General features: G+C 39.2%; 1 non-coding gene and 1 pseudogene across 2 annotated transcripts; both read right to left on the reverse strand.

Annotated features, from left to right (window-relative positions):
• Nucleotides 1–17,730: 17,730 nt before the first annotated feature.
• On the reverse strand, nt 17,731–17,804 carry TRNAM-CAU (transfer RNA methionine (anticodon CAU)). Its single transcript has one exon. It is a non-coding gene; the product is annotated as a tRNA-Met (tRNA).
• Nucleotides 17,805–17,847: 43 nt separating this feature from the next.
• On the reverse strand, nt 17,848–20,583 carry LOC147516937 (photosystem I P700 chlorophyll a apoprotein A2 pseudogene; annotated as a pseudogene). Its single transcript, XR_015213052.1, has 2 exons — nt 20,514–20,583; nt 17,848–20,374 (listed from the first exon to the last, which is right to left on the reverse strand). The product of XR_015213052.1 is annotated as a photosystem I P700 chlorophyll a apoprotein A2 pseudogene (transcript).
• Between the last annotated feature and the right edge of the window lie 2,721 nt (nt 20,584–23,304).

Below are 23,304 nucleotides of genomic sequence, written 5' to 3' on the forward strand. Positions count from 1 at the left end.
ACAAATAGGGAACTTCCGATTCGTTTTGGAAGCTCATAACCTATTTAAACTCCTTCTTTCTACACTAACAAACCACAATACATTCCACCATCATCCCGCACCATCCACTCCAAGTTTTACTTTCTTTTCATCTAAACTCCGGGTTTAAGCTTTTACGGCAGCGCTGCGCCTTTTTTTTTTTGAAGAATTTTTGTCCGAGCGACCGCCCCCTCATCTTGATACCAGCCCTCATACCAAAGCGACCAGCGCCATAACACTATGTCGCATTTACACAAAGAGCGACCGCGCCACTACAACGCTTGTACGCTATCGGTTTCGTGAAACGCGGAAATTTCCAATTTTCAAACGCGGTCATTCTAGGATTTTTGTGAAAACTGTTCAAAGAGTTATTGTGATGACATCTCCTATAGTCATACCTGAACAGTCTTTCAAAGATGTGTTGGGCACGAGACCTATGGACATTGGTTCCGACAAAAGAATCCTGCAGCCGATTAGGATGGCGTCATCTCTTGGTAAGTGATGAAGATTCATATTCACCACGACTTCGCTTTATTTCTATGACCACGTCAAATTCTATTGTAATCGGGATGGAGATCAAGAATTCTCCGTCGTGTCGATGACCGACACATGAATTCAATAAAAATTTGGTCGCCTTAGTTTTAGGAATACCAATACCGATCCTGTTCACACATGGGCATATATGATGATAATGCATATCTTTATGATTATACATATTTCCTTGATTTTTATGGGGGAGGGGCCTTTCGAGTAATGGACCAAGGGCGATATAGCATTGCCCTTGGTAGCCTTTCCTTAAACGTAGGCACCACCATGTTATTCATCCTGATGAATATTTTGGGGAATGGCGGTTCATACCGAAACGATCTTCTGGTGACATTTTCCTCACTTTAGCTGAGGGACGTCGCCGCAATGACATTCCCCGAGTTTTAGTCACTAGTCTTAAGAGAGCCCAAACCATGAGGCGTAAGTATCTTCTTATGTATGCGTGTTGGTAAGCCGCATCATGCGTAGTTGTTTACGTATTACGTGCACAATTCACAGATTGGAAAAGGTTGAAGTCATGAGACCTACCAATAGGGTGGTTAAGCTCATTCGCGAACAATGACTTAGGCTGGGATGGCAGCTGCAGCCTCATTTGGTCCCCGTACATCCCATCGGACCACAATAACACTTAACAGGTTAGCATTAGTGGATGATAAATGGCGCCAAGCTTGGCAAGTTATAATAATGACTTTGGGGGATCGCGAAGGAACCTCATATCTTTAATGAGGAGGATGATGCTTAAAAGGAAGATAAGGTAAGTTTTAGTTTTTGTTAGTGTGCGCTTATGTCCCAAGCAATTTAATTCGGTTAACCCCATAATGGGTGGAACTCTTATAGAGTTGCGTCAAGTTTATTTCCTATATTAGTAAGTTCTAACCTTGTTTTACAGATGTTTCTGAATTTCACGCTCTTCAATGGTATTTTTCCTACCCTCTTTATTTAAATGCTTTGAGGACAAATCATGCTTTTTGTTTGGGGGGCATAGAAACACGTGTAATTAAGGCATCTGTTAGGATATAGATAGATATAATATGCATTTGTTTTCTAGTTAAAATTTTAAAAATTCAAAAATATAAATAAATAAGTTATGTTATACACTTAGAAATATTGGTATTGTTTTCTTTCTCTATGCTCTTAACAATCTAGAAGTCTCACGTAGCTTTTGTATCAGAATAATTGTTAGAAACTTAGGTTAATATATAGGTAATAATCTTTGCATCTATCTATAAATATATTACATGAGTATCTATGATTGTTAGCAGTAAGTTTCTGAAATCTAGGCTAGAGTACTTATTCTACAAATCCTGTGAGAATATAGCCTAAAGCCTTATATGAGCGAAACATTTGAGAAATGACACAAGGGAGAAGTACAATCGGATAGAGAAATCACCGTCCACTTGCTTGATCACTATGCCATATCCTAAAAGCGAGAATTTAGGCCATTTTGGATCGATATAGCCAAAATTCAAACCTAGGAATTATTTCCGCTAATTAAGCCCCTCTTCTTCTTTAGCCTTTCATAAACCACAATTCCTTTACCTGTTACAAAAAACAAAAAACAAAATAAAAAATAAATAAATAAATCAACCTACCCAATTTAGAATAAATTAAGAGAATAGAATGAGGAAGAAAGAAGAAAGAAAAAACACATTGTAAACAAAGTTAGTTAATTGCTTGAGAAAAAAAGGAAAGAAGTTTCCATCCAAGGAAAAAGAAAATATGGCTAAGGATGGAAACAAAGTGTAGAAGCCGGAGTAAATAACAAGGTTTTCTCTAGTTACATAATATGAAGACTCTATTATCTCAGGACTTGTCCTTTTTGAATATCCATTTCCTTCCTTCTTAAACCATCTCCTAATCCCCGAAACACCTAATAAAGACCTCTAGCTCAATTAGGAATATGTTAGTGTGATAGTAATGGCAGATGTGATAGTAATGGCCACTTACTATCACACTAACATATTCCTAATTGAGCTAGAGGTCTTTATTAGGTGTTTCGGGGATTAGGAGATGGTTTAATAAGGAAGGAAATGGATATTCAAAAAGGACAAGTCTGAGATAATAGAGTCTTCATATTATGTAACTAGAGAAAACCTTGTTATTTACTTCTGCTTCTACACTTTGTTTCCATCCTTAGCCATATTTTTCTTTTCCTTGGATGGAAACTTCTTTCCTTTATTTTCTGAAGCAATTAACTAACTTTTGTTTACACAGGTTTTTCTCTTCTTCTTTCTTCCTCATTCTATTCTCAGACTTATTCTAAATTGGGTAGGTTGATTTATTTATTTATTTTTTTTATTTTGTTTTTGTTTTTGTAACAGGGTAAAGGAATTGTGGTTTATGAAAGGCTAAAGAAAGGCTCGAGGGGCTAATTAGCGGAAATAATTCCTAGGTTTGAATTTTGGCTATATCGATCCAAAATGGCCTAAATTCTCGCTAGGATATGGCATAGTGATCAAACAAGTGGACGTGTGATTTCTATCCGATTGTACTTTCTCCCTTGTGTCATTTCTCAAATGTTTCGCCTCATATAAGGCTTTAGGCTATATTCTCACAGGATTTGTAGAATAAGTACTCTAGCCTAGATTTCGAGAAACTTATCGCTAACAATCATAGATACTCATGTAATATATTTATAGATAGATGCAAAGATTATTACCTATATATTAACCTAAGTTTCTAACAATTATTCTGATGCAAAAGCTACGTGAGACTTCTAGATTGTTAAGAGCATAGAGAAAGAAAACAATACCAATATTCCTAAGTGTATAGCATAACTTATTTATTTATATTTTTGAATTTTTAAAATTTTAACTAGAAAACAAATGCATATTATATCTATCTATATCCTAACAGATGCCTTAATTACACGTGTTTCTATGCCCCCAAACAAAAGCATGCTTTGTCCTCAAAGCATTTAAATATAGAGGGTAGGAAAAATACCATCAAGCCGCGGAAATTCGTAAAACATCCGTGAAAACAAGGTTAGAACTTACTAATGTAGGAAATAAACTTGAGGCAACTCTATAAGAGTTCTACCCATTATGGGGTTAACCGAATTAAATTGCTTGGGACATAAGCAGACACTAACAAAACTAAAAACTTACCTTATCTCCCTTTAAGCATCCTCCTCCTCATTAAAGATATGAGGTTCCTTCGCGATCCCGCCACCATTATAACTTGCCAAGCTTGGCCATTTATCATCCACTAATGCTAACCCGTTAAGTGTTATTGTGTCCGATGGGATGTACGGGCGACCAAATGAGGCTGCACCGCCATCCCAAAATTAAGTCATTGTTCGCAATGAGCGAACCACCTTATCGCGTGGTCTCATGACTTCAACCCTTTTCCAATCTGTGGAATTGTGCAATACGTATACAAGTAAACAACTACGATGATGCGGCTTACCAACACGGCATAAGAAGATACTTTACGCCTCATGGTTTGTGCTCTCTTAAGACTAGTGACCAAAACTCGGGGAATGTCATTGCGACGACGCCCCTCGCCTAAAGCGAGGAAAATGTCACCAAGAGTATGCTTGCGTATGTGAACTGCCATTCCCCAAAATATTCATCGATGAATAACATGGTGGTGCCTACGCTTAAGAAAGGCTACCAAGGGCAATGCTATATCGCCCTTGGTCCATTACTCGAAAGACCCTCCCCATAAAAATCATGGAAATATGTATAATCATAAAGATATGCATTATCATCATATATGCCCATGTGTGAACAGGATCGTATTGGTATTCCTAAAACTAAGGCGACCAAATTTTTATTGAATTCATGTGTCGTGTCATCGACACGACGGAGAATTCTTGATCTCCATCCCCGACACAATAGAATTTGACGTGGTCATAGAAATAAGCGATAAGTCAGGTGAATATGAATCGCCATCACTTACCGAGATGACGCCATCCTAACTGCAGATTCTTTGTCGGAACCAATGTCCATAGGTCTCGTGCCCAACACATCTTTTGAAAGATTGTTCGGTATGACTATAGGAGATGTCATCACAATAACTCTTTAAACAGTTTCACAAAAATCCCGGAATGACCGCCCGAAAATTGGAAATTTCCGCGATTCACGAAAACCAGTATGCCGTCGCCTGTGGTAAATGCGATTACAAGTGTTATGGCGCTGGTTGCCCTTGTATGAGGCTGGTCGGTCGCAGTATGAGGGGGTCGGCGCTCGACAAAAATTCTTCAAAAAGTAAAAGAGGCGCAGCGCCTCGACAGCAACGCAGCGCGCTACGTAACCCGAACCCGAGTTTAGAGGAAAAAGAAAGTAAAACTTGGAGTGGATGGTGCGGATGATGGTGGAATGTATTGGGTTTGTTAGTGTAGAAAGAAGGGAGTTTAAATAGGTTATGAGCTTCCAAAATGAATCGGGAAGTTCCCTATTTGTTTGAAGGCAATTTCCGGAAATAGGAAAATTCCCAAAACCGAAAACGAAAACAAGCCATTTTCATGATTTCCCAAAAATCCTAGTATCTTTCATACTGGATTTAGAATAGTAACTTCTAAACTCTCCTAGATTTCATGCTACCACCACACAAGTCATAGATATGCCGATATCGGCCAAATTATCAACCTTTCCTCCAAGACAACGTAACATATATATGATCATATAACGACTTATGCTTGGTCTAAATATTTCCACCCCCAACCAAGTCGGGAAGGTGGGATAAATGATAAAAACAAGCAGTACTCGAAAATAACCAATTATATTAAAGACAAAATAAAATATAAATCCAAACAACATTTAATAAACACATTACTATTTAAATTTAACTAATGAATTAAAATCCTTCTAATAAAACGAAATATGAAATAACAGTGAACTCCAACTGGGGTGAACACCTAGTTTTGTGATGATGATGGACCTTGAGATGGAGATTGGCTCTGGGATGGAGAATGGCTTGAACCATTGTCTTCGGGCGACGACGCTATGCCCGTCGGACTCAAATGAAACAGAGTCCTCCACGGGTGGCATGCGTCAGAGCATCTCTATTCGAACAAGCGCTGGCTTCCATCTCGCATCGAAGCAATCGCGATAATTGGGTTTGTTGTTGCCGGTGGATAGTCTCCATGTTATACAAGATATCGCCCGTAACCCCTTCGAAAGTATTTCAAATCTCCTCACGAAGGTTCCCTTGCTTCTTTTGAACTACTATCCGCCTATTTCGATATCTCCACAAATACCATAAACGCACCGCAAGGCAGTTTGCAACACTTGCATGCGTTCTACATTAGAATTACACTTCTAATGCATCTTCATCCATCCATGTCATATCTTCCCTTTCATCCTCCGACTCATCCATTTTTTCTTCGATTAACGCCAAGTCTCTTGGATGCAATCCAGATAGATACTTGCATTAGAATGCAATTTGATCTTAATAGGAGCAGATCTTTGCGACCGCTTCTAAAGGAGAGCATGATCTTAGTGATCAATACGGGCGAGGCGCCAAACTCTTCCCCCCCCTCGAATCACATTAAACATTAAATCGAGGATACAGAAATTATACTTCTTTGTTTGCAATATCCGAGAATGTGCAGACATTGCAGGCCGATATCACTGACTTTGTCTTTTCCAAGGACATTCCTACCAATCCACCGAGCTACGGCCCGGTTGATTGGTTCTCGTGGTGGTCCGGCGGATTAATTGGATGTCGGATTGTATTCCCCTCCACGACGGTATCCTTCATCAAAGCAGAACTCCAAAGATATCGATTCCTGAATTGTCGCTACTAGGTTGCTTTCAAGCCGTAATTCCTAACAGTTCGACAACAACAACCGCCTCTTTTTCTCCGTTCCCCTAACTTTTTATGAAAATCCTATCCCTTCTAATTCTCGCTTTTTATAAAACTGTTCTACCAAATCATAGTGATAGAACTCCTCGGTTGAGTACCACAGCCTTTCCAATGTCTCTTGAACATCTCCGGCGTCATAAAATGGCGCCGAAATGTCGGGAGCAAACGCTTTTCCGCAAAATTCTACGTCGTAATACCATGAAGTTTCGCTTTTAGGTTTGTATAAGGTGGAGGAGACGAGTTTGATGAAAACTTCCTAAAAACGATGGTGGTGGGTATGGTGGAGGTTGGAGACTTGAATTGTTGGGTGTTTGCTTGATGGAAACGGTTGGAGATTGTGTGGGAGATTGGTGTTGGTGTTACACAATGGGCGCGGGTGGTGTTTCTATTTTGATATATTCTATTTATTTTTTTTTATTTTTTATTTTGGTTGCTAGGGTTTAATTTAAATTTTTTTTGGCGGTTTGAGAAGATGAAGTCGCGATTGTGTTTGTGGAAAGGGATGCCGCTGTAGGTCTTGTAAGCGAGTTGAAGCAAAGCCCAATTCGATTTTTCGACTTTTGTCGATTTTTAACTTCAAACTAAATTTCCCGGCCGTTACGGGTCCAATTTTTATGAATGAGTTATGGAAATGATCAGTAGAGAATTTCCAATCCAATAATCCATAAAACACTCAAATCTAACCATGGGTGACGTATAAGAGGGTGGAAGGACGCCTCAAAGTGCGTGTGTGGCGTAAGTTATCTTGACGAAGGAAATCTAAGTTTAGATTACGTCAACCCAATTGGACTAATGGGCCTAAACAAAACCAATGGAAAGTTCGAGCAATCCCTGATGGAAAGATCGACTGCCCACCCCCAAACAAATTTTTAAACACAAAATTTGTTTACAACGTAGTCGCTTTACTGATCGATTCCCAAGACTTGTTGGATTGCTATTTCTATGATTTTAGGAATTTTAATTTTATTTTTATTTGTTTGTTATAAGAAACACGAAAAACGATAAATACATAATTCACTCCATAGAGGAACATGACTCAAAAACCGAGAAAACATGCAAAAGTGGAAAACGTGAATTATGTGAACTGTGGACTTAGGATCCGGTACTTACGACCACACACTCCATAGGGAGGGCCGGTTACTGAATGGTGTACTTATCGGATATGGAAATGAAAGTAAGTACACCAATTGACAAGGGTCAGATCCTCATAGACGTGGTCCTGTAAAAGGACTTCCTCTACAAAGGTAACTATAGTCGTGGTTTAACCGGTACCTCTACAAATGGGTAGGTTCTTCGTTTCTATTTCAAAGATCTAGTTCGATATCCGGTGTAGGAGTATCGATGGGGTAACTATAGGCATAGTTACTTTGTTATCAACCACTCTTCCGAGAGCGGAGAGTGGTGATGGCATTTAGGTCACCTACTATTGTCGTTTCCGTACTAGTATTACCGTTTACCTCAAAGGTTGTGTTTGTTGTTTTAGGGTTTGGTATCGCTTGTCCTGGAAACACGCCTTTTGGTTGGGCTTTCTCTTGGGCTAACTGTTGTATGCCCTGATTTATGGATTGTAATATCTGTTGGTTTGATTGAGTCATTGATTGGAAAAGTTGTTGGGTAACCTGTATAAAGGCGCCGATATGGTCCGGTTGTGTAGGTGTAGTAGTCACAGGTGGTGCGACTGGAACTATCTCACGTTGATTATTTATGGGTGGGTTTCGATAGTTACTATTGTTAACCGGAAATATACCTCTATTGGTATTATAATTATTATAATTATTCTGACCTTGTGCTACACCTTGTCGTGGTTGCGCTTGGTTGTTATAATTATTATAATTTCCCTGACCTTGTCTAGGTGGAGCTTGATTATAGTTGTTAGCTTGCCTAACATTTTGGTTATTAAACACTGGAGGTGTAACTTGTTGATTGTTTCTCCAACTAAAGTTGGGATGTTGTCTCCATGGGGCATTAGGAATAGGATAATTATTAATGGAGTAAACATTATCTTGCTCTGATTGTTGTTGTTCATAGGCGAGAGGACAATAGGAGTCGTGGTGCTTTCGGACTCTCAAACAGAAATTACATGGGTTGGAGTTGACATTCATAATGACGGAATAGGCTTTTGTTGAATAGAAATAGCCTCTACTTTTTTAGTTAGAGATTCGATTAAATTTTTAAGTTAAGGTCGGGTTTCATCTCAAACATACCGCGGCCTTAATCATTGAACTAGCGTAGCGGGGGATATCATCACTCCCCAATTGTTATTGCGTTTAGTTTGTTCTTCTAAAACTTTATAAGCCTCCTCGAGGCTCCTTTACTTAGGAAACTACCCCCATTCATTATGTCAAGGACTTCTTTATGGTGATGTTGAAGTCCTTTGAAAAAGGCACGAACTAACGTGTCTTTTGCTAGGTTATTATAGTGTGGACACTCTATTAGCGGATCGGTGAACGATTCCAAGCCTCATAAAATGATTCATGAGGGTTACGTAAGTAAGAAATGAATCTTGGAAAGCATTTCATCCGTCTTTAGGGGTGGGTAAAAATTTCCATAAACAAACAACAAGTTTAGCCCACGAGTCCACAGTTAGTTAGGCTTGGGCTTAACCAAGACGCGCCTTATCGGCTAAGGTGAAGGGAAATACCCTCGGTTTAATTTGTTCCGCACCAACCGTAGGATGATGGAATGTTGTAAGGACTTGTTCAATCCTACGATGTGTGTTGGTAAGGTTTTCATGGCCTAAACCATGGAAAACGGGTAACAAATTAAATATGTTTGGGGATTCAAAATCCCCCTTAATCGGGTCTCCTAGAACGATGCAAGACTTAGGGCTATCGCCAAAGCTTTGTAGAAGTCGGAGAGAGGAGTCTCTCTTTCTTCAGCCATAATATCAGGTGGTGTGTGTAAAATAGTAGCTAGAGGTGTAGTGGGTGGTATACTAGATAGAATTGTTTGTTGACGTTGTTGTGCGATTAGGTTTGGTGGTTTTGTTCGACCGAACCTTAATCTCATGCAAGACTAAGTCGAACTTAACTAAACATGCAACACTCCCAACAATTCTGATATACTAGTAGAAACCTCTAATTGGAGATGCGAGGTGTGGAAGAAAGGACTACCTGATTGCGTCCTTGCTTCGCTTATGAATAGCATCTTGTTTACGCGTGTTTAGTGTAAATAACAAGTTAGAACACTGAAAAACTTAAAAAAAATCGAAGTTCTAAACAAACCTGTAGAAATCCGCAAAATTTTGCATGCGTAGCGGTGCTTTCGCCAGATAGAAGGGTCATCAGCTCCCTAGTCCAACAAGTGAGCACGCACGGTTTTGGGAGAGGGCTGGTCGCTCACGAAGAGGGCGGTCGCTTCGAAGTCCAGTGATCGATCGAAGCGCAGCGGCGCTCCTTATAAGCGCTTGATCGCCGCCCGTGTAATTTTTCCCGAATTTTTTCGATTTGAAACGGATAACCACAGTATGAATCAAACAAGGGTGGGTGGGTTTAATGGGACTTAAAAATGACTAATTCAACTATGAAAACAATGCTAAAGTGCAACTAAGATGGCAGCGGCGCCATTTGATAAAACATAAAATGAATAATTTACCTACGAAATGAACAATGAAACTCAAAACGTAAGTAAACTAAAACTATTTACGTGTCTATTTTATCAAAGTTTCAACTCTCAATTCTATCGAAATAGAGTGGAGTAACAAATTCGTTCCACTCCTAGTGCTCTAGCATGGATTGTTTTCTAATCTAATTAGTCATTTTTAAGTCAATGAGAGCTTTACGAAGGTGATTACTACGATACTTATTGAATTTGATTACTTGAATTTAACTACGAATGCTATGGAAATACGATTGTTTGAATCTAGATAAAGAAATTAGAGGGGAATTGAATCCACCTCGAATCCAACTTAACAACCTAGCGTAGAATGTTGTATCTCAATTCTCACGTTCTCACGGCGAGAATTTCGAGTTCTAATCCCTAGTGTTCGTGGCATTTCTACCGAATACTAACTAGCATGTGAGGTCGTCTACCCATTCTCATGGCGAAACACGACCTTCTAGAGTGGAATAGATTCTACAACCAATTCTATACTAACTACTAAGTTTTCATCAAGGCTTCATCAACCCCTCTAATGGAGGTTTTAGCCTTGAGTCATCAAACTAACATTTCCCATTGAATCTAAACTAAACATAATGTAAGAAATTGAAATTTACTTACTTAAACAATAATGATTAAAATCTAATTAACAACTAAGAAATGGTAACCAACAATAATTAAAACAGATCTAATAGATTGAAATACACAATTCGAAATTGATAAATAACTATTTTATTTATCTAAATCAATCAAGAACAATGATTCAAAGATTTAATCTAAAACAAGAATTGAAAATGGAACTAAAACTTAATTTAATTAATAAAACTAGATCTAGAATTATATATATTAATTTAGGTCTAACTAGCTACCATTAACAAAGAGCTAAGCTTTTGTTTTTATACATACAGATCCAAAAATCGTGCATGGGCTTGGAGCCGTGTTTTGGGCCAGAGAATCAGGCCCAAAACCCAATTCTTTCAGTCCAAAAAGGCCTCTTCAGCTGCAGTTGGCTTCCACAGACTTTTCGTCCACTTCTGCTCCTCTGATTGGGTCAAGGCTTGGACCATTGGAAAGCTCTTTCCGAGCCGGTCGTTTTGACATAAAGTAGGCCCCATTCCGAGGTCTGAGTCCAAAGATACGGCCTTCGGAAGTTCTACTGACTTTGAGTGTTGTTTCTGCCCGCGTTGACTTTGACTTTTCAGCTTTGACCGGGCTTTAGAAAGGCTTTGTCTTCTTGAATCTTGGCCTTTAATCATAGAACTCCTTAGCAACCAACCATTGCTCATTTATCTCGCTAAAGTGGCACATTTCTGAACATAATGGACTTTGCAACCTGAAATGCATAAAAACACGTAATCAGTGCTAACTCTTAATTATTACTCACATAATTGGTCTAAAAGTATGTCTGTTACAGGGTTAAAACTACAGTTTTGGGCTCTTATCAATCATTAAAAAAATAAGACAGAATATATGAGAACAGTATATAAAATATATTTTTTTTCTTTATTCCTACGCTACGTATCAGGCGTTTCGTTTCTGGAGAACAAATTTCTTATATAATCTCATGATGGATCGGCAAAATATTGGGCCGAGCTGGATTTGAACCAGCGTAGACGTATTGCCAACGAATTTACAGTCCGTCCCCATTAATCACTCGGGCATCGACCCAGGAAGAATCGATTCTAGACTTATTGATAATACATGATCAACTTCCTTTCGTAGTACCCTACCCCGGGGAAGTCGAATCCCCACCCTCCTTGAAAGAGAGATGTCCCGAACCACTAGGCGATGGGGGCATATCCGCCCGATCGACATCATACTATGAGTATAGTATGAATAGTTTTTGTAATTGTCAATATAATGTAATGGTGTGACTAAATCCGAATAGGTTTTCTACCTTTAAATGATTCCAATCTATATGATATGAAATGAAGTAATGTTATAATTATAATGATGAATGAAGTAGAGGACCCCAGGGGATTTGTCCAACGAGAAAAAGGTTAAACCCCATTCTTCAACTTTCACCCACCGATTCACGCATTGTTAAGATGAGATATGCCTATCTCACATCCAGGAAATTAAGAAACAATAGAAAGTTTATTTTTTTTATTCCGGATCTGAAGTTCGAGTTGAATCCTTTCATTACATGATTTGATCACATATCAAATATCTTGTATCTATGTCAAATTGTGTATCAATCAATCGAGTCTCATTGTGATAGGGATCAATAAAAGCAAATAAATTAGGTTTTAACCTAAAAAAATTCTTGTTCCCAAATGAGACACTATGAGTTTACTGCGTGCACCTATGTATATAATATATGTACATGTATATGTCTTCACATTGACTCATTCAGGAATAAAATGGGCCTTTTTAACTCAGCGGTAGAGTAACGCCATGGTAAGGCGTAAGTCATCGGTTCAAATCCGATAAGGGGCTTTTTCTACAAAACTCTAGTATGGGTCTTCATTTTTTAGTGTATACTAGAGATATTGTTGATATTTGTAATAAAACAAAGTAAGCATATGCATAATAATAAGTTTTTATTAATATTATTAATGAGTTAATTATTATAATAAGTTATATTATATAGTCATTCTTCTCCATCATAAATTTAAGAAATAAACAAAAGAAAAAGAAAGTGGACCTGACCCATTGAATCATGACTATATCAGCTATTCTGATATTCAAATTCGATAGAGATGGGATTGTAGCCTCATAATTTTTTTTTTCCATTTCCTTAGACTACGCAAGAATTTGTCGATATTTCCGATTAAATCCTCTTGTTCCTGGATCCTCCATAACAATAAATTATTATTCCGTTCCTGCACGGTAAACGTTTATTCCGAGTCACAAAGAGCCACCTATTTTTTAATATCTTTCTTTGATTCCAAAAAGGATCACCGCTTATATCTAGATAGGATATTTATCTATTATCTATATAAGGATATATCTATATCAGATCGTGGCTTCATGTACTAAATATTTACATATCGACGATCCGATATTTTTGTTTCGACAATGTGATTGATAACGATTATCACGAGAAATGTACTTTCATTTCCAGTCTCGTATATATATAGTAGTCTTCAATATTGTGTATCGTATTTTATTTAGGGGCCGGGAAAAATAGGTAATTTTCCTTTTTTTCCTTCAGATGAATTGAAAACTCTAGAGTATCTTTTTACGGGTCGGGACCAAAAAGCCACTTTTAATATTTTATTATTTACTTTACTTTTTTCTTTAGTTGTCAGAAAAAAAGGAACTATAAAAAAGAAGACAATAACAAAAAACAACCCCAAAATTATTATTTTATATTTTATTAATAATTAATATATTAAAAAAATTATAATGTAAGAATAAAAATATAATATAAATAAAGAAAAACAAAGTAAAAAATTATATATATCTTACTGTAGTAGTTTAATATACATAGAAGTTGGAAGAATCCATAGAGATATTTATTGATCTTTTCTCAATATTATATCACGAAGAAGATCCAAAAATAAGATTAGTTGATGGAACGGGTGTAGATCGGAGGAGCAACTGGTGGCGGGAGCGGGGATCATTTGTTCCTTGAATAGTTATTTCAAAAAATTAATCTGAGTTATTAGTCATAAGACAATAAAACAATTCAGCGGGATTCAGATAAGTTATTCACAATCACAAAGAATAATAAGAGGAAGGAATAATCGAACTGAGCTCGTGGATTTACCTAGGTCGATTTATGACCCAATAGAAAAAAAAAAGAAGAAAGGATTTTTTTTCTTGAAGCCTAAACCCATTGAAGCGGCAAAGTGGACGAGGAATCATACATAAATGATTGAACTCTCGTATGTCCCGAAAATGCTATGAGGTGCTTCGGAAATGGTTGAAGTAGTTGAATAGGAGGATCACTATGACTATAGCTCTTGGTAGATTTACAAAAGACGAAAAGGATTTATTTGATATTATGGATGATGACCGTTACGGAGGGACCGTTTCGCTTTTTGTAGGTTGGTCCGGTCTATTGCTCTTTCCTTGTGCCTATTTTGCTTTAGGGGTTGGTTCATAGGTACAACCTTTGTAACTTCATGGTATACCCATGGATTGGCCAGTTCCTAATTGGAAGGATGCAATTTCTTAACCGCCCAGTTTCTACTCCCGCTAATAGTTTAGCACATTCTTTGTTTTTGCTATGGGGTCCCGAAGCCGCTAATGGGGGATTTTACTCGTTGGTGTCAATTAGGTGGTCTATGGACTTTTGTTGCTCTCCACGGCTTTTCGGACTAATCGGTTTCATGTTACGTCAATTCAACTTGCTCGATCTGTTCATTTGTGACCTTATAATGCAATCGCATTCTCCGTCCAATTGCTGTTTTTGTTTTGGTATTCCTCATTTATCCATTAGGTCAATCTGGTTGGTTCTTTGCACCCGGTTTTGGTGTAGCAACTATATTTCGATTCATTCTCTTCTTCCAAGGATTTCATAATTGGACGCTGAAACCCATTTCATATGATGGGAGTTGCCGGGCGATAGGGCGCCGCCTTTCTTTATCGCTATTCATGGTGCTACCGTGGAAAATACTTTATTCAAGATGGTGACGGTGCAAATACATTCCGTGCTTTTAACCCAACTCAAGCGGAAGAGACTTATTCAATGGTCACCGCTAACCATTTTGGTCCCAAATCTTTGGGGTTGCTTTTTCCAATAAACGTTGGTTACATTTCTTTATGCTATTTGTCCCAAAAACGGTTTATGGATGAGTGCTCTTGGGGTAGTCGGTCCGGCTCAACCTACGTGCCTATGACTTCGTTTCCCAGAAATCCGTGGCAGCGGAAGATCCTGAATTTGAAACTTTCTACACCAAAAATATTCTTTTAAACGAAGGTATTCGTGCTTGGATGGCGGCTCAGGATCACCTCATGAAAACCTTATATTTCCCGAGGAGGTTCTACCCCCGTGGAAACGCTCTTTAATGGAACTTTAACTTTAGCCGGTCGTGACCAAGAAACCACCGACTTAAGCGGTGGGGCGGGAACGCCCGACTTATCAATTTGTCCGGTAAACTACTCGGGGCTCCATTGGCCCATGCTGGATTAATCGTGATTCTGGGCCGGAGCAATGAACCTATTTGAAGTGGCTCATTTCGTACCCGGAGAAACCCATGTATGAACAAGGATTGATTTTACTTCCCCACCTAGCTACTCTAGGTTGGGGGGTAGGTCCTGGCGGGGAGGTTATAGACACCTTTCCATACTTTGTATCCGGAGTACTTCACTTAATTTCCTCTGCAGTATTGGGCTTTGGTGGTATTTATCATTCACTTCTCGGACCCGAAACTCTTGAAGAATCTTTTCCATTCTTCGGTTATGTATGGAAAGATAGAAATAAAATGACCACAATTTTGGGTATTCACTTAATCTTGTTAGGTATAGGTGCTTTTCTTCTAGTACTCAAGGCTCTTTTTTTTGGGGGGGTATATGATACCTGGGCTCCTGGGGGGGGAGATGTAAGAAAAATTACCAACTTGACACTTAGCCCAAATGTTATATTTGGTTATTTACTAAAATCTCCCTTTGGGGGAGAGGGTTGGATTGTTAGTGTGGACGATTTAGAAGATATAGTTGGAGGACATGTATGGTTAGGTTCTATTTGTATATTTGGTGGAATCTGGCATATCTTAACCAAACCCTTTGCATGGGCTCGGCGAGCACTTGTATGGTCCAGGGAGGCTTACTTGTCTTATAGTTTAGTCGCTTTATCCATTTTGGTTTCATCGCTTGTTGTTTTGTCCGGTTCAATAATACCGCCTATCCTAGTGAGTTTTACGGGCCCACTGGGCCAGCTTCTCAAGCTCAAGCATTCACTTTTCTAGTTAGAGACCAACGTCTTGGGGCTAACGTGGGATCCGCAAGCAAGGACCTACTGGTTTAGGTAAATATCTAATCGTTCCCCGACCGGAGAGGTCATTTTTGGAGGAGAAACTATGCGTTTTTGGGATCTCCGTGCTCCTTGGTTAGAACCTTTAAGGGGTCCCAACGGTTTGGACTTGAGTAGGCTGAAAAAAGACATACAACCTTGGCAAGAACGTCGTTCCGCGGAATATATGACGCATGCTCCTTTAGGTTCTTTAAATTCCGTGGGTGGTGTAGCTACCGAGATCAATGCAGTCAATTATGTTTCTCCTAGAAGTTGGTTAGCTACCTCTCATTTTGTTCTAGGATTCTTCCTATTCGTGGGTCATTTGTGGCATGCGGGAAGGGCCCGTGTAGCCAGCAGCAGGATTTGAAAAAGGAATTGATCGTGATTTAGAACTGTTCTTTTCATGACCCCTCTTAACTGAGACATAAGATCAAATATCTGAAGTAGGAATTATTTTGATCCCACCATACGTATTGGAATTGGAATCAGTTGATACTTGATGAAAAAGTCTTACTTTTTTTTAACTCAGTTATATCTATTGTTTTTTGGCTCGGCTAGGTGGCCTAGCCGAGCCGGGCGAAACAAATAAAGAAAGAAATAGATTCAACGGGTAAAAGGAGAGAGAGGGATTCGAACCCTCGATAGTTCTGAACAAAGAACTATACCGGTTTTCAAGACCGGAGCTATCAACCGCTCACCATCTCTCCGAAAGACAATCTCCATTTATTTTATTTGTATTCTCCAAAATAGAACATGGCCATATGAGTTGATACCATCACTATCCGTAGAAACACCCCGTTATGGGTATATCTATTTTTATTTATCTATCTGTATATATGAGCGTGGGCGGCATGCACGTTTGTGAAGTAAAAAAAAGCTCCAGCGACTCCATGTCCGAATAAAGTGATAATAAGTCCTATAGGATCAATGGGTTCATGGTCAAATCCCCATGATGCATTTTATTACAATTTTTGGCTGAGAGAGGGATCAAATGGTGTATAGTTTATTTGTTGGTAGCTTGGAGGATTAGAAGCATGACTATTGCTTTCCAATTGGCTGTTTTTGCATTAATTGCTACTTCATCAATCTTATTGATTAGTGTACCCGTTGTATTTGCTTCTTCTGATGGTTGGTCAAGTAACAAAAATGTTGTATTTTTCGGTACATCATTATGGATTGGATTAGTCTTTCTAGTAGCTATCCTTAATTCTCTCATCTCTTGAACCGATTCAGTATTTCCCAGATCAAAAAAGAAAACGAACCCCCCGAATCCCTTCGGTGTTGTGAGACACATTAAAATTCCAAAATATATTCCATAATATAAGATGAGTCAAAAAAAAAAAAAAAAAAAAAAAAAAATTGGGGGGTCAAAGTCCAACTTCTTGAATGAAACAAAAAAAGAAATATTATATTTTTTTTATAACTATAACATATATATATAATATTTCTTTTTTTGTTTCATGTATGTTATATAATTAGAATTATAAGAATAATTGGAATCGTTCTGAATCTGAAAATAATATCTGTCCCTGCAAAATAATGATCCAAGCATGATATATCATATATGTGAGGACATATACGTGCTTATCAGGAACAATAAAAAAATTGCGGATATGGTCGAATGGTAAAATTTCTCTTTGCCAAGGAGAAGACGCGGGTTCGATTCCCCGCTATCCGCCTATAGTGAAAAAAATGTAATAGGATGAATGATTCGGTAGAGTTTACTACGATAGTGTAGTGGTTCTATCTTCTCTTCCTACTTCTTTTCCTTCAATCCAAAAAGAAAAATAGTAATTACTGACTAGTTAACAGAGTCCGACCTAAAATTTTTTTGACAAAAAAATCGATCAATATTGCGGAGACAGGATTTGAACCCGTGACCTCAAGGTTATGAGCCTTGCGAGCTACCAAGCTGCTCTACCCCGCGTTGAAGAGAGGAGATGGGAACTAATGTACAAACGAGGATTGGATATGCCCCTCTACCATACCTATACAAATAGAATAGCTCATTTATACAGAATGGTAAAGGGGGATCTCTATGATCATCGATCATAGAGATCAATAGAAACATGAAGGGATAGTTTTATCCTTACCAACTTGATCTTGTTGCACCTGGTAACAAACATGCATGAACCATTTCACGAAGTATGTGTCCGGATAACCCAAAGTCTCGATAGTTAGCTCTCGGTCTCCCGGTCGAAAAACAACGTCGATGAAGACGTGTAGGTGCACTATTGCGTGGTGGAGATTGTAATTTTCCATAAATTTCCCATTTATCACTCAACGACGGAATTTCTTTTATTTCTTTTTTTGAGGATCGACGAATCAAATGATATTTCTGTTCTAATCTCTGCCTCTTCTTCTCCCTCTGAATCAAACTTTTCCTTGCCATAATGGTTCAGTTCCTATTATTATCAATGATACAAGTCGGATCCTAGATGTAGAAATATAAGAAGGTGGACCACCCTCTACATCGAACAAAATGAGATTGTCGATGATAGAACATATTCATTCAAAAAATGAATTAACCAAATTTGCCTGATGTAGAGGCAATCAAGAAAGCTGCGTAAGTGAATATATAACCTACAGAAAAGTGGGCTAATCCAACCAATCTTGCTTGCACAATGGACAGAGCCACTGGTTTATCTCTCCATCGAATCAAATTAGCCAAAGGCGTGCGTTCATGAGCCCATGCTAAAGTTTCAATTAATTCCTGCCAATATCCACGCCAGGAAATTAAGAACATAAACCCAGTAGCCCAAACAAGATGTCCAAATAAGAACATCCACGCCCATACCGATAAACTATTCATACCAAAAGGTTATACCCATTGATAAGTTGTGAAGAGTTTAACCATAGGTAATCTCTTAACCATCCCATCAAATAAGTGGAAGATTCATTAAACTGTGAAACGTTACCCTGCCATAATGTGATGTGTTTCCAATGCCAATAAAAGTAACCCATCCAATGGTATTTAACATCCAAACCGCCAAATAAAACGCGTCCCAAGCGGAAATATCACAAGTACCGCCGCGTCCCGGACCGTCGCAAGGAAAACTATAACCGAAATCTTTTTATCTGGCATTAACTTGGAACCACGTGCATCTAAAGCACCTTTTACTAAGATCAATGTAGTCGTATGTAAACCTAGAGCAATAGCATGATGAACTAAAAAGTTGCCGGGCCTATTGTTAAAAATAATGAATTACTATTCTCATTAATAGCATTTAACCAGCCGGCAACCATATGCTTCGACCCGCGTTGAATGCGGGGCCGTTAGTTGAGGATAAAAGTACATCGAATCCGTATGAAGTCTTGCCATGAGCAGATTGTATCCATTGGGCAAATATGGGTTCGATCAATATTTGTTTCTCCGAGTACCAAAAGCGAGCATCACGTCGTTATGAACATAAAGTCCTGGGGTATGGAATCCCGTAAAACAGGCTGGCCCGGCTTAAATGGGATGTGATAGCTTCTTTATGGTCTAAGATTCTTGCCAATACATTATCCTCATTCTGCTCCGGATTGTAATCTCTAATGAAAAATATAGCTCCATGAGCAAAGGCTCTGTCATGATGAATCCTGCAATGTATTGATGATGGGTATATAACGCAGCTTGAGTAGTAAAGTCTTGTGCTATGAATGCATAAGCGGTAAAGAGTACATGTGTTGAGCTACCAAAGAAGTAATAACCCCAAAGAGGCTAGAGCAAGGCCTAATTGAAAATGAATCGAATTATTGATTGTGTCATAAAGACCCTTATGTCCACGCCCCAATCGACCCCCCGGAGGAATATGTGCTTCTAAAAGATCTCCCGAAGTTAGTTCTATACATATGACCAGCAACGAGAAAAATAATTGCAATAGCTAAATGATGATGAGCAATATCGGTCAGCCATAAACTTTGCGTTTGTGGATGAAATCCCCCGAGAAGGGTTAGAATGGCAGTCCCCCCCCCCTTGGGAGGTACCAAATAAATGACTACCGGAATCGGGGTTTTGGGCATAAAGATTCCATTGACCTGTAAAAAGCGGGCCTAACCCTTGGGGATGTGGTAATACATCTAAGAAATTATTCCACCTCAACGTACTCCCCTAGATGCGGGAATAGCGGCGTGAACTAAATACCCGTCCCGTGCCAAGGAACTTACTCCGAAGAGTCCGGAAAATGATGGTTGAGGCGAGATTCGGCATTTTGAACCACGAAAACGCTTGGTTTCCATTTCGGTTGTAGGTGTAACCAACCCGCTATTAAGGATATGGCAGAAAGAAATAATAAAAAATAGCTCTAGTATAAAGATCTTCATTAGTCGCGCAAGCCGATAGTATACCACCACCGATAAACACCGAGAATAAGCTATATTCACCGGGCCCGAGCACCTCCTCGAAAGTAAAGGCTTCCACAGCCGGTTGACCAAAATGAGGATCCCAAATTGCATGAGCAATAGGTCTTACGTGTAAAGGGTCTCGTACCCATGACTCAAAATTTCCTTGCCAAGCTACATGAAACAGATTTCCGAAGTCCACGTAAAAATTATTGCTAACTGCCGGTGAGAAGCAAAAATATTACGATAAAGGACGTTCTTCAAGAATAATATCATCATGACTCTCGAGTCAAGTCATGTGCGGTAGCAATACCAAACCAAATCGACGCCGTAGTGGGGTCCCGAGCTAAGCCTTGGCTAAACCTTGGAAATCGTAATGCCATAATGCCTTTCAAATCCTCCTAGCCATTATCCTATCGCAATAATTCTTGCTAAGAAGAAGCCCATGTTGTGGCAATTCCACCTAGAAGGTAATGGGTTACTCCTACAAAGACGCCCTTGTACAATGCTCAAGGCTCTAGGCTGAATAGCAGGAGCAACTTTTAACTTGTTATGAGCCCAAACGATAGATTCAATAAGTTCTTGCCAATAACCGACCCACTGAATAGAAACATTAAACCGAAAGCCCACACAAAATGAGCACCTAAGAAAAAAAAAGGCCATATGCAGATAATGACGACCCATAAGACTGAATTACCCGGGATGCACGGGCCCATAAAAATCACGGAGCCACCCATTAATAGTAATGGAACTCTGCGCAAAGTTTCCTCCCGTGATATGAGTTACCACCCCTTGATCATTTATACTACCCCAAACATCCGACCGCATTTTCCAACTAAAATGGAATATTACTACCGAAATAGCATTGTACATCCGCAATAGACCTAAGAAGACATGATCCCAGGCGGATACTTGACATGTCCCTCCTCTTCCAGTCCGTCACAAGGGAAACGAAAACCAAGATTTGCTTTATCGGGTATCAAACGGGAACTACGGCGAAATAGAACACCTTTCAACAAAATCAATACCGTCCACATGGATCGTAAATGCATGAATATGGTGTACCAAAAATTTGCGGTTCCTAATGGAATAGGTAACAAAGCCACCTTTGTCGCCCCTCTTGCTACTAAACCACCACCCCCAAGTCAAGCCGGTGCTTGTTGTTGCACCACCAGAGCTGTTACACCGGGTGCTAAAGCATGGGTGTTTTGTATCCATTAGCAAAAGACGGGTTTGTAATTGTATAGCGGTATCTGAAAACATATCTTGAGGGGCGCCCTAAAGCTCATGGTATCATTATGAATATACAAACCAAAACCGCGAAAAGCCTAGAAAAATGCATGCCCGATTCGGATGTGATATGATTGCGTCGCGGTGCCTAAGTACACGATCTAAGAGATCATTGTATCGAGTAGTTAGATCATAGTCTCTTACCATAAAATGGCTGCATGCGCAGCAACACCAACTATGAGAAATCCACCGATCCACATGTGATGCGTGAACAACGAAAGTTGTGTACCATAGTCGATAGCTAGATATGGATAAGGGGGCATGGAATACATATGGTGAGCGACAACAATGGTTAAAGAGCCTAACATAGCTAAGTTAAGAGATAATTGAGCATGCCATGACGTTGTTAGGATCTCATATAGGCCCTTATGGCCCCGGCCGATAAATGGACCTTTATGAGCCTCTAAAATATCTTTCGTGCCATGACCAATGCCCAAGCTTGGTCCTATACATGTGACCGGTTATCAGAAAAAGAATTGCAATAGCTAAATGATGGTGTGCAATATCGGTCAACCATAGACCCCCTCGTTTCTTGGATCTAATCCTCCACGAAAAGTAAGAAATTCCACATATTTTGACCAATTCAAGGTGAAAAATGGGGTTGCTCCCTCGGCAAAACTGGGATAAAGTTGAGCCAAAAGATCCCAATTCAAGATAAATTCATGAGGAAGTGGGATCTCTTTAGGATCTACTCCAGCGTCTAGAAATTGGTTAATCGGTAAAGATACATGTACTTGGTGCCCCGCCCAAGAAAGAGACCCAAGTCCTAGCAACCCCGCTAAGTGGTGATTCAACATAGATTCTACATCTTGGAACCAAGCCAATTTTGGAGCAGCTTTATGATAATGGAACCAACCGGCAAAAAGCATTAATGCTGCAAAAACCAATGCACCAATTGCAGTACAATAGAGCTGTAATTCACTAGTTATTCCAGATGCTCGCCAAATCTGAAAAAAGCCGGAGGTTATTTGTATTCCTCGGAAACCCCCGCCCACATCACCATTCAATATTTCTTGGCCCACTATTGGCCAAACCACCTGGGCACTGGGTCCAATGTGAGTAGGATCACTTAGCCATGCTTCATAATTGGAAAACCGGGCACCGTGGAAATACATGCCACTCAGCCAAAGAAATATAATGGAGAGTTGACCGAAATGGGCACTAAATACTTTTCGAGAAATCTCTTCCAAGTCACCGGTATGACTATCGAAATCGTGAGCATCGGCATGTAGGTTCCAGATCCAAGTGGTAGTATCCGGGCCCTTAGCTATTGTTCTTGAGAAATGACCCGGTCGGCCCATTCCTCGAAAAGAAGTTTTACGGGATCCCTATCCACCAAAATTTTAACTTCGATTCCAAATGAATATAATCATTTAGTCCTCCTCTTTCCGGACAACATACAAAGAGACCCGCCAACAGTCAAGTAATTAGTAAATATTTGAGAGATACTTATAATTAGTTGCTTTCTCTTCTATCTCCCATCTATCCATTTTCTTTAGTTATTCACTAGAGCAATTATGGTGCGGAAGTCGATCCGGGGCAAGTGTTCGGATCTATTATGACATAGCCATGAGGCTCAACGGACCTTTCAAATCTTGGAAAACCCCTTATTTGGCTTCGCTTAACGCAAAAACTTTTTTTTTCCAACCTAGTGTATTTATATCTCAATGTATAAATGCCAAGATGGAACTACTTCATGTCTTACACGGAACGTATGAATTCTATATTTATATTCTATTCAAAATCGCTGAAGCCGCCACCATTCATTAATAAAAAGAGACACCTTGGCATCCATATTTAGTCATTCTAAGGTC

The sequence above is a fragment of the Coptis chinensis genome, chromosome 2, assembly GCF_015680905.1.
Source record: "Coptis chinensis isolate HL-2020 chromosome 2, ASM1568090v1, whole genome shotgun sequence".
NCBI lineage: Eukaryota > Viridiplantae > Streptophyta > Magnoliopsida > Ranunculales > Ranunculaceae > Coptis > Coptis chinensis.